Source organism: Antechinus flavipes, chromosome 2 (genome assembly GCF_016432865.1).
Source record: "Antechinus flavipes isolate AdamAnt ecotype Samford, QLD, Australia chromosome 2, AdamAnt_v2, whole genome shotgun sequence".
NCBI classification, from domain to species: domain Eukaryota; kingdom Metazoa; phylum Chordata; class Mammalia; order Dasyuromorphia; family Dasyuridae; genus Antechinus; species Antechinus flavipes.
This window is the reverse complement of record NC_067399.1, coordinates 343,384,129-343,395,369: the sequence shown is the minus strand read 5'-3', so window position 1 is coordinate 343,395,369 and position 11,241 is coordinate 343,384,129.

Genomic DNA, 11,241 nt, shown 5'->3' with positions numbered 1-11,241 from the left:
CTGATTTGATGATTAGGTCCCATTTGTAAGATAGTATCTCCAATAAAAGGTATGCTTCCCAACACCTTTCCCCAGCCCATGATCTGGAATCACCCTTGGCTTCTTTTTAGATGGCTACCTCCTATGTCCCCAATTTATAGTCTTAAAATCTTCCTCAAGGTACTCCAAGAATATAGAAGAATGTGATCTTTTCAGTTTTCCAATATAAAAGACAGAAGCAGTCTTCCCTACTTCTCTAGACAAGAGTGTATCTTGGCTTGGGCAGGCAGCTTAGCACTTTTTAGGATCTTTCTCCCTTCTCTCCAGATGAATAGACAGGAGGGTAAAAATATAAGCCATCCACATGGTTTGAGGGGAGAATATAAGCCATCCACAAGGTTTGGGAAGAGATCAGAGCCATTGCCATTTTATCCCCAGGTATAGACCTGTATCTACATCTCAGGCTTCAAATAGTTTACTGTCACTGAAAAAAATGGGGGGGCTTCAAGAGAACAAATGGGAATGTTAGAAAGTTTCAAAGTGAAGGCCTACACTTTGGAAAAAAATTGGCATTCAAAAAGTTTCTCCCAAAGAAGCAGTTTTAAATTTGTATGTATTTAAATCGGAAATGTGATTCTAAATTGTATGAGACTAGAATCACTATTAACAGGTAGATTCTACAATTGTGAATTAATTTGGGCATAAGATATTAGAAATATGTGTGTATCAATCTTTAATATTAAAGTATTACTATTGAAAATTTAAATCTGTATTTAAGCAAAATTCTCTGATAACTAACTTAACCTAACACATGTTTGCTTTCTAAATTGTATATTGTGCAATCTGTAAAATTGTTATGAGCTATGTTTTAAAATTCTGTCAGCCCTGATGGACATGTGGTATAAGTTTTACCCAAAATGATTTTAATTATAGTCTAAGTTCTGAATTTTAAGATTATCTTTAAGATATTTTGTTTTCTTCCTTAAACAAAGGTAGACATTTATTTAAAGAGACAGAAAGGAAAAGCTTGAACAGGATGCATTTTCCTCCTCCTTCCACCCAGGTTCTCAGCCTCAGGTTTAGTTCTTCTCTGCTCTTGCTAGCATCAGCCCTAGGAAAAAAACTTGGTATTAGAGATACTATTCCTTTACAAAGGTGAAATAGTTTTGAAATCTCTTTACCTTTAAATTTTTGAAAACTCTTGATTAGGATTTTTGGAAGTTAATCTGAGATTGGTGAAAACTATTTACTGTTATTTGCATCATTTCATGGTTTTATTTTAGATTAGTTGGCCTTCTCTCACTGAGTATAGTTTTAGCCCACCTGAGCTTTTCCGCCTTCATTGATTGGTGGAGGTGAGAAAAACCTGTACTCACTGGTGCTCAAACCCTTTTCTGGATCCCCTGCTAGTTAGGTGAAATTTCTTCACTTTTAATTTGCTTCCATTATTTAAAGGGCTAATTTCACATCTCTAGTCTGTGGTTGTTTTAAAGCAAAGTCATTTGTGATACTGTATAGTGTTTCTTCTTCTACTTCTTCTATTACTACTACTTCCACTGCTTAGCAATGAAACTTTTAAGAAAAGTTTGTTAGATATTTTTTATTTCTGGTTAACTGCAAGTTCATGTACATGTGAAAAGAAAGCATGGCATGAAAATGCCTGCCTTCATACCAGCCCAAATATAGTTTAGATTGTACACAATAATTTGTGAGCTTGTTCAGCCACTGAATGACCTAAGACCTGTTAAAGAAGGATTTTGTGAATACCTCTTTAGTCTGGTGGGATCTTCCTTTCTGAAAATTGCTTTTGAGTTAAATTTTACTTCATCTCCCCAACACAGTCTCCTTTGTATGGATCTTGACAATTCTCTTTAAGTGGCAACCTACCAGGGAACCCCACTTCTAACATCATCCCAGACTTAAGTGGGTTTTTGTTCTTAAGTAGACTTTTTGTTTTGGTGGAAGTCTCTGGAGGCTCTACTCCATCCCTTCTCCTTTAAATTGTTACTTCTGGGTTTTCTTTATCAACTGAGTGCAAGGTCTCTCCTTACAAATAATGTAGTCTTTATTTTAAAAAAAAGAGAGAGAGAGAGAGAGACATCTAGCTCTTTATAGAAGTCTATTCTGCCCAAGAATAAAGGTTTTGCCTCTAAAAGGTTTCTCTCTCTCTCTCTTTCTCTCTCTCTCTCTCTCTCTCTTTCTCTCTCTCTCTCGCTCGCTCTCTCTCGCTCTTGCTCTCTCGCTCTCTCTCTCTCGTCTGCCTCACTTTGTGGGCTCTCACAAGTTTTTGGTCAAACTACTGGCTTTCTCTAAATATTTTTGAAGTGTCTTCAAACAGGAAACTCCTTCAGCCAGTCCCTAACTTCTGCTTGTTAGGTTTGTTTTCTTCTAGACTGATAGTCTTTCTAGACTAGATATATTCTAGTGTCGGAATGATCACAACTAGATAGTTGTATCAATCAGCTTCAAGGATCTGACTTAGAATTCACTGAATGCTGGCCCACTCCTCAAACATTCAAAATAAACATGTGGCAAATTCAGATCCTGTAGGATCACTCATTTCTACATCCATTCCTAACAGGAAGTAGTTTCAGGAAATAAGATAATTGCCCCTTAACACAAAGGACTTTGAGTCCCATTTGTTTGTGGGGAAATTGATTGTTGGGGTGAATGGACCACAGCAAAATATTGGCCAGAATCTGAGTAGGCTTCCAGTAAGGTGCAAACTGACCCTGTGATAATCTCTGTTATTGTGCCCTAATAACCAATTTTGAAGCCCTATGGTGTCACCAAATTTTGGCTTCTATTCATCTTTGTAATACTCCCTCCCCTCAGACCACTGTATTTCACTTCCAGCTTCTTAAATACTACTTAACAAGTATCTCAGGACTGAGTCTCTAAAATTTTAGTGTCTATCTACTAAACCCCTTCCTATGTAGGGCCCCTAATACTTTCCTATTATTAGGAAACCTACTTTGCTAAAGATTTCTTTAACAAATTAAAAGAATGGGGAAATGATTAGGTCCTGGATTACTAAGTGGGGTTAATAGAGAGAGCTTGAAGTATTGATAAAATTATTCCCTGAGGCAAGCAAGGAAGGGAACTGATGGTGATCAGTTTAATCTTATAGTCCCAATTTCTGTGGAGGTAGCCCTACCTTACTGTGTCCAGTCAAATTCAAATTAAATGTCAAACTACCGAGGTTAAATTTCCCCTAAAAATCTATCCACAGTCCATGCCATCTTTGCTGGACCTCTTTAGTTTAATACCACCATGACATTCTGCCTTATAGTGTCTTTTTCCTCACTCTTCTCTTGCCTCATGGTATCTTTTTCTTTCTTATAACTAACTCTTTTAGGGTGTTAAACTCCTCTGTGTATTTAGCCTTTCAGTTAAAGGCATACTTATGGCATATTACCTTTCTCCTGGTTAATTGTGAGTTCCACTAGGGAAATTGTCTTTTCCATTGTTAATTGTTAACTCTATTTCATATTTACTGTTCTTGGTGTCTAATTGTATCTCTTTATTTTGTCTGTAACCTTTTTTTCCTAAATAAAAAAAAATTTTGTTTTTAACTTTTTAGCTAAAAGAAGCTAAAAAAAAAATCTTTTAGCAAAGAAAATGGCCATTGTGAATATTTCACATGACCAAACCCTAACATTTTGTTCCTGACCATCAATCTCATTATTTTTCACTAAATCCCAAATGTATCAATGTGAACCCTAAACCAGCTTATTCTCAGGAATTGCTAAAACGGGCAAATCCTGTTCTTATTAATCACAAAATCTCCCAGATTTTCTTGTTTGCATAGAATGATGTGAAGCCAGAGTCCATTGTTTAATCCATCCATTCAGTCTTCAATCTTTTAGGCTATCTTGATTACCATATTTGAGACAACCTTGATGGGAATTCAACACTTCAATATATAACCTTGTTACTCCCTAGATCTCACCCTTATTTTCCCCTCCTCCCTCTGAGCTGTAAAAAGTCGCATCCCTCCCAAAAAGCAAGTTGCTCAGTCACTTATGATTTTGTCTTGCTTTGTTGTGGTTGGTTGAGTCTATGAGAAATTTCACATAAATTCACATAAATGGTAAATCTCTGTTACCTGTGATGGATGGCTTGTCATGATTGCTCCATGTTGCTAAGTACTATGCTCTCCCAAATCTACTTCATATTTCTATTTCATATTATCACTTCTTGTGCTTTTATTTACTACATCAACACTGTTATGGAAAAGGAACTGACTCCATCTTCTCATAATTTGTGTTCCAACCAAGTACTCTTGCCTTTATATGGAAGTCTACTCCTGTCTACAAAAGCAGCAGCAGTCTGAAATCCAGTCTAACTGCACTCTTAACTATTTGCTGCCTTGGTAGACTAATAAACTTCTAAGTCTTGTTTTCCTGAGTTTGCCTTATTAATGTCTGATTAATGAGGGCCTAACCAGAGCTGCCTCTTAGCAAGTGAATATAAAATCTGTCTGACATTCAAAACCAATATCTAATTCCACCTTTTCCATCTTCCTTTGAAGAGGGGAGCCCTGAAACTCTCTAAAACTCCTTCAAGGAGAAATTCTTCTTGAACCCTGACTCTTTGAGATCCACCCCAAGGAACCAAAATAAAGAAGTAATCTCATTTAGCTGGACATCTTAATTTCTATTGACCCTTATTGTTGACTCAAAACCACTCCCAGTAAGTGGTCTCATCTAGGCCTGGGGGCAGTGACAGCATTGAGGGAATCTAATTCAATTGAAACTTCTGTCTCAGATTTCCTTATAAAAACAGCAACTTTGTGCTCAATCCTTGCAGAGGACCTAACATGCCATGCCATGCTATCCTATACCAAGGAACCCTCTGCCCACTGAAATGATATTCTCTTTCAATGTTACCCTCACTTTAATTTCTTACTTATCTCCTTAATAAGACTTTATACCTCTCTGTTGGGATTTCTCTATGAGAAACTTTACTTCTCTTCTGGGACCTTTCCACTAAGGAATTCAGTCTTTCTATTCATGCATAGAAAAGGTTGACTTCCCAATGCCAATAATAAACTTCTTTTTATCAGTCTAGCTTTTGGATTGGTAAATTCCTTTATGAAAGACCTCTGAGCCATCAGAAGGCAACTCCCTGCTATGTAATGAATCCTAAAAGGAATTTAGGGGAGCCAAATCTCTTCATTTGGTCCACTGATACCTGAACCCGCCACTAACCTCATCATTTAACCCCCTGACCATCCTAACCCTAATCTCATCACCTTTACACTCTGTTTCCCAAGTTTTCTTACATCTAGTGACACTGGTTTTTTTTTCCTTGATAAAGACAGTCCAATTCCTGATTCTGGGCATTTTCACTAGCTGTCTTCTATGCATGAAATGTTCTCACTCTTCACTTCCACTTCTTGGCTTCCCTGGTTTCTGTCAAGTCCCAGCTAAAATCCCCACTGCTATAGAAAGACTTTCCCAAATTCCTCCTTATTCTAGTACTTCTATTAATTATTTCCCATTCATCTTTTACATAGCTGCTTTCTATAATTAATGTGGTGGGATAATGTAGAGGGCTGGAACTATTGAATCAAAGCACTGAGATCAGGACTGCTGAGCACTTCAAGCTAACTACTGATTGGACAGTACTCTATGGGCATATGCTTGGAAAATGGTACTTTCCACTCTTTGTACTCACTCAATGATTGCCGTATAGAGGATTGTGGGAGGGACTAAGGGATGGAGTAAGACTAGCCAGAGATACACTCTCAGTGGTAGAAGAGGGAGAAGGTGGTCGCGGAGATTCTGCTTCCATCCTGTTCAATCCTGAGTCTAAGACCAAGAATAAAAACGGACTTTTGCTTATCCTGACTCCGGCTAATTCTGATACTAGGCGCAGTCATTACATTTGGTGGGAACGAAGGACCCTAACTTCTCTGAAGAAGTCTCCAGTAACCAGTAAATAGGATGAGTATTTAAATAGACAAACAGGGAACTTACTTTGTTAAGGGCTAAACTAGTAACCTTTTCTAGCTACAATGGGGCAGATATTAGGAAAAGATCCAGCCCCAGCCCCAGCCCCAATCCCAACCCCACCCCAAAGGAGATCTGTGGGAAGCATGCTCAGACTGATAAAGAGACAGGGCTTATTTATGACTTGAGAGCAGATTGATGGATTCGTGGAGACATTAGAATGTACATCCCCTTGGTTTTTTGAGGAAGAAGAGATAAGCTTAGATAATTGGAAACTTGTAGGAAATCAACTCTGCGAATATTATAATGACAATGGTTATGATTCACTTACCAAAGAAACATATATATATATATATATGCAATATAATATAATTGGCCTTTAAAAAATCCTGCTAGTTATAGAAAAAAGGAACATTCTAAAAATGGCCAGATGAGGAAGTGTGAGGAAAATGAGGACAAAGGAGGGATTAACAGCGATATCACCAAAGGGCATGAGGGGTTAAGTGAGGATGAAGGGCGTGGTGAAGGGTAGGGTGAAGGGCATGGTGATTCTGGCTCTCACAAAGCAGCTTCAACCCCACCTACACCTGAACTGGTTCTTGACACACCCCCATCAACTTCACCTTCTGGGAGGGAGGGGGAAGGAGTAATAGGAAGGGCTGTGACACCACCAGCATTTTCCCCAAAAAAATCACTCCCTCCTATGACTAGATTACAAAAGGCAGTAGTTAAGCCACGGAAGAAGGCCAGATTTTAAGTGATTTGCAACTGGAAATGTATCCCATGATTCAAGAGTTTGACTCTGCAGGTCAAGAAAATAGAAGATACACTCCTTTTGATATAGAAATTTTCAAAGACCTAAAAAAGGCTTGCACTCTTTTTGGGGCTACATCAGCTTATGTTAAGATGTTATTACAGAATTTGGCTTATGAAGTCTTAAGCCCTAGGGACTGGAAATCTATAACGAGGACATGCTTAGAACCTGGACAAAACTTGTTGTGGCTTTCTGAATATAGTGAGCTCTGTAGGATACAAACCCAACAAAACAGTCAAAGTGGACTTAATCCTCCAATCACCTGTGATCAACTAACAGGTGTAGATTCTTATGCAGAAATTTCAGTACAGATTAATTATCCCTTAGCAACATATGGGCAAATTGCTGCTGCTGCTATCAAAGCATGGACTTTGCTTCCCAATGAAAATGACAAGGGTGAAGCCTTCACAAAAATAACACAAGGGCCAAATGAATCCTTTGCTGATTTTGTGGGACGTCTACAGACTGCTGTCGTATGAATTAATGGTGAAAATGCAGTAACAGACATTATAATAAGGCAACTTGCTAAGGAAAATGCTAATGAGGTTTGTAGAAGAATTATACTAGGACTGCGCAAGGATGCTCCTTTAGAGGAGCTCATAAGACTCTGTGCCATAGTGGGCACAAATGCCTTTTATAGCCAGGCTATGATACAGACTTCCCAAAATTCAAACATGGGGAGACAGGGTCCCTTTTAGCAAGGGACTTCCAAAGAGACTCGTCAATGCTTTCAGTGTGGTAAAGTAGGGCATCTGAAAGCTCAATGTTGGCCTAGAGACAGAGTGGGAAAACAGGGTAGCAGAACAAAACCCAAAACCCCATGTCCAAAATGCAATAGAGGCTTCCACTGGGCCTCATAATGTATACTGATTCAGGGAAATGGGATGAGGGGCCCAGGCTAGGACCTAAGACAAAAAAATACTTGGGGCATGATGGCAGCTATTGCTACACCCAGAGAGTGCCTAGAAGTTCAGTACCCGGGAAGCAATCTGATGGGAAAAGGGGATTACACAATCAACCAGCCAGAAAACAATCTGATGGGAGAAAGGAATAATAATTGGGGAAAATAGAGTTGTATGCATCTGGGACAACTGAGATACCCCCTGGAGAGGTGAAATCTGTTCCTCTCCAGCCTATGGAGCCCTTGCCTCCAGGAACAGTAGGCTTGACTATTTCACCTCCTGAGAGCACTTACAAAACAGTATCCATCCACACACTGATGTGAGAAACTGGGGAATGTGTAGATAATATCCCAGTCACTAATACAGGTAGACAATGTGTGACTTATCACCCAGGAGAAGCAGTAGCATCAGGTTTACTGATATAGACTCCTAATAAGCAACCTAGTGATGCCCATTAATTGGAGAATGGCTGAATAAATTGTGGTACATGAATATCATGGAATATTATTGTTCGGTAAGAAATGACCAACAGGATGATTTCAGAAAGGCCTGGAGAGACTTACACAAACTGATGCTGAGTAAAATGAGCAGGACCAAGAGATCATTATATACTTCAACAACAATATTATATGATGATCAATTCTGATGGATCTGGCCATCTTCAGCAATGAGATGAACCAAATCAGTTCCAATGGAGCAGTAATGAACTGAACCAGCTATGCCCAGAGAAAGAACTCTGGGAGATGACTAAGAACCATTACATCAAATTCCCAATCCCTATATTTTTGCCTGCCTGCATTTTTTATTTCCTTCACAGGCTAACTGTACAATATTTCAGAGTCCGATTCTTTTTGTACAGCAAAATAATGGTTTGGATATGTATACTTATTTTGTATTTAATTTATCCTCTAACATATTTAACATGTATTCGTCATCCTGCCATCTAGGGGAGGGGGTGAGGAGGAAGGAGGATAAAAATTGGAACAAAAGGTTTGACAATTGTCAATGCTGTAAAATTACCCATGCATATAACTTGTAAATAAAAAGCTATTAAAATTTTTAAAAATTAATAGTATTTTGTTTTTTCAAATACATGCAAAAATAGTTTTCAACAAACTTGTATTCCAAATTTTCTCCTTCTCTCCATCACCAAGACAGTAACCAATCCAATATAGGTTAAAAAGTACAATCCTTCTAAACATAATTCCATATTAATCATGCTGCACACATTCACAAAAAATCAGATTAAAAAGGAAAAAATAAACAAACCACAATAGAAAAAAAAAAAGGTGAAAATATTATGCTTTGATCCATATTCAGTCTCCATAGTTCTCTCTCTGGATGTAGATAATTCTTTCTATCGCAAATCCATTAGAATTACCTTGAACCATTGTTGAATCTAAGAGTCAAGCCCATCACAGGCGATCATTACATAATTTCATTGTTATTGTGTACACTGTTCTCTTGGTTCTGCTCACTTCACGTAGCATCAATTCATATAAGTTTCTCTAGGCCTTTCTGAAATCTTCCTGTTGATCGTTTCTTATAGAATAATAATATTCTATTACAATCATATACTATAACTTATTCAACCATTTCCCAATTGAGGGGCATCTACCCAGTATCCAGTTCCTTATCACTACAAAAAAGGCTAATATAAACATTTTTGCACATGTGGGTCCTTCTCCCTCTTTTATGATCTCTTTGGAATATAGGCCCAATAGTGACATTGCTGGATCAGAGGATTTGTAGTTTTATAGCTCTTTGGGTATAGTTTCAAATTGCTTTCCAGAATGGTTAAATTATTTTACAATCCCACCAATCCATTTCTAAATGCATTTAAAAATGTAGTAACTTGTTTAAGGTCACATAGGCACTAACTTGCAGAATTTTGTCTTCACAATTTATTTTTATAGATGAGGAAACTGAGGCAAATTGGATATATGTGACTTGCCTAGAGTCACATGGCTAGTAAGTTTCTGAAGCCAGATTTGAATCCAAGATGATGAGTCTTCTTGAATTCAGATTTGATCCATATTCTCTGCGAAGGTAGTGTTTTATTCATTATAATTGACTACTCCACTATTTAGTGTTCAGTCCTGAATCTTTTTCTCTTCTCCCTCTAAGCTACTTCACTTGGTGATGATCCTCATTAGGAACCAAAGGTATTATCGTCTTATGATTCTCATTTTGTTTTTGTATATATGTGTATATATATATGTGTGTGTGTGTGTGTACACAAATATTTTTCCAGTTACATGTAAAACAAGTTTTTACATTTGTTTTTAAAACTTTTGAGTTCCAGATTTTCTCCCTTGCCCCCCTCCCCCATCGAGAAGGCCCATGTGAAATTATGTAAAACATTCATCTCATGATTCTCAGTCTATCTTTCCTGTCCCCATCTCTCTGCTGAACTTTCAATCTCTCACTTGTAACTGTCTGTCAGACATCTTGAACTGGATATCTTATAGACATGTTAAACTTAATATGTCTAAAACAGAACTCATTATTTTCTCTCCCCATCCTTTTCCCTATTACTGTAAAAGGCAGCAGCATCTTCCCAGTCCCCCAGACTTGAACTCTAGGAATCATCCTGGATTCTTTACTATCATTGGCTTTCCAACCCCCACCCCATTTCAAACTGCTGCCTTCAAGCAATTAATATGTATTAATGAAGTATCTGATCCTTGTATCTTTTAGGCAAAATATACATTTGGTATTCAAACAATGTGGCCAGTCCATCTGAGTTGTGTAGTCTGCAACAGAATTTGAACATTTGTAATTCAGTTCAAAAGAGGACCTTTGTGTCCAGTAATTATTTTGCCAAATGACCTTTAGAATCTTCCTAAGACAATTAAAGTGGAAGTTATTCAGTTTCTTGGCATATTAATGATATACTGTCCATGTTTCACAGGAATACAACAATGAGGTCAGCACAATGGCTCTACAGATCTTCGGTTTGGTAGGCAGTCTAATACTGCTCTCTCACACTTTCTATCTGAACCTTCCAAACACCAAGTTAGCTCTGGTAATATGTACATCAACCCTATTGTCTATGTGTACATCCCTAGAAAATCTACCAAGGTAACTGAACTATTCAACGGCATTTAAAAGTTCTCATTTGTTGTAACCCATGTTTCTATGTATGATTAGTGTGGTGTTGGCTGGTGAAGAATCTCTGTTTTCTTAGTGTTAATTGTGAGGCCAAAATTGACACAAGCAGCAGAGAATCTAGCCATACTCTGTTGCATCTCCGCATCAGAGGCAGCATTGAGTGTACAATCATTTAAAAAGAAAAAGTCAACTCTCTTGCACTTTCATTAGCTGATAGCCTTTTCAAATGAAAGAATTTATCAAAAGTGCAGTAGTTGGGGCAGCTAGGTGGCACAGTGGAGAGAACACCAGCCTTGAAGTCAGGAGGACCTGAGTTCAAATCTGACCTTAGACAAGTACTTAACACTTCCTGGTTGTGTGCCGCTGGGCAAGTTACTTAACCTCAATTGCCTCAGCCAAAAAAAAAAAAAAAAAAAAAAGTGCATTAGTTGACCTTAATGCCATTTTCATCCTTGTTAAAGATATTTGACAGTAT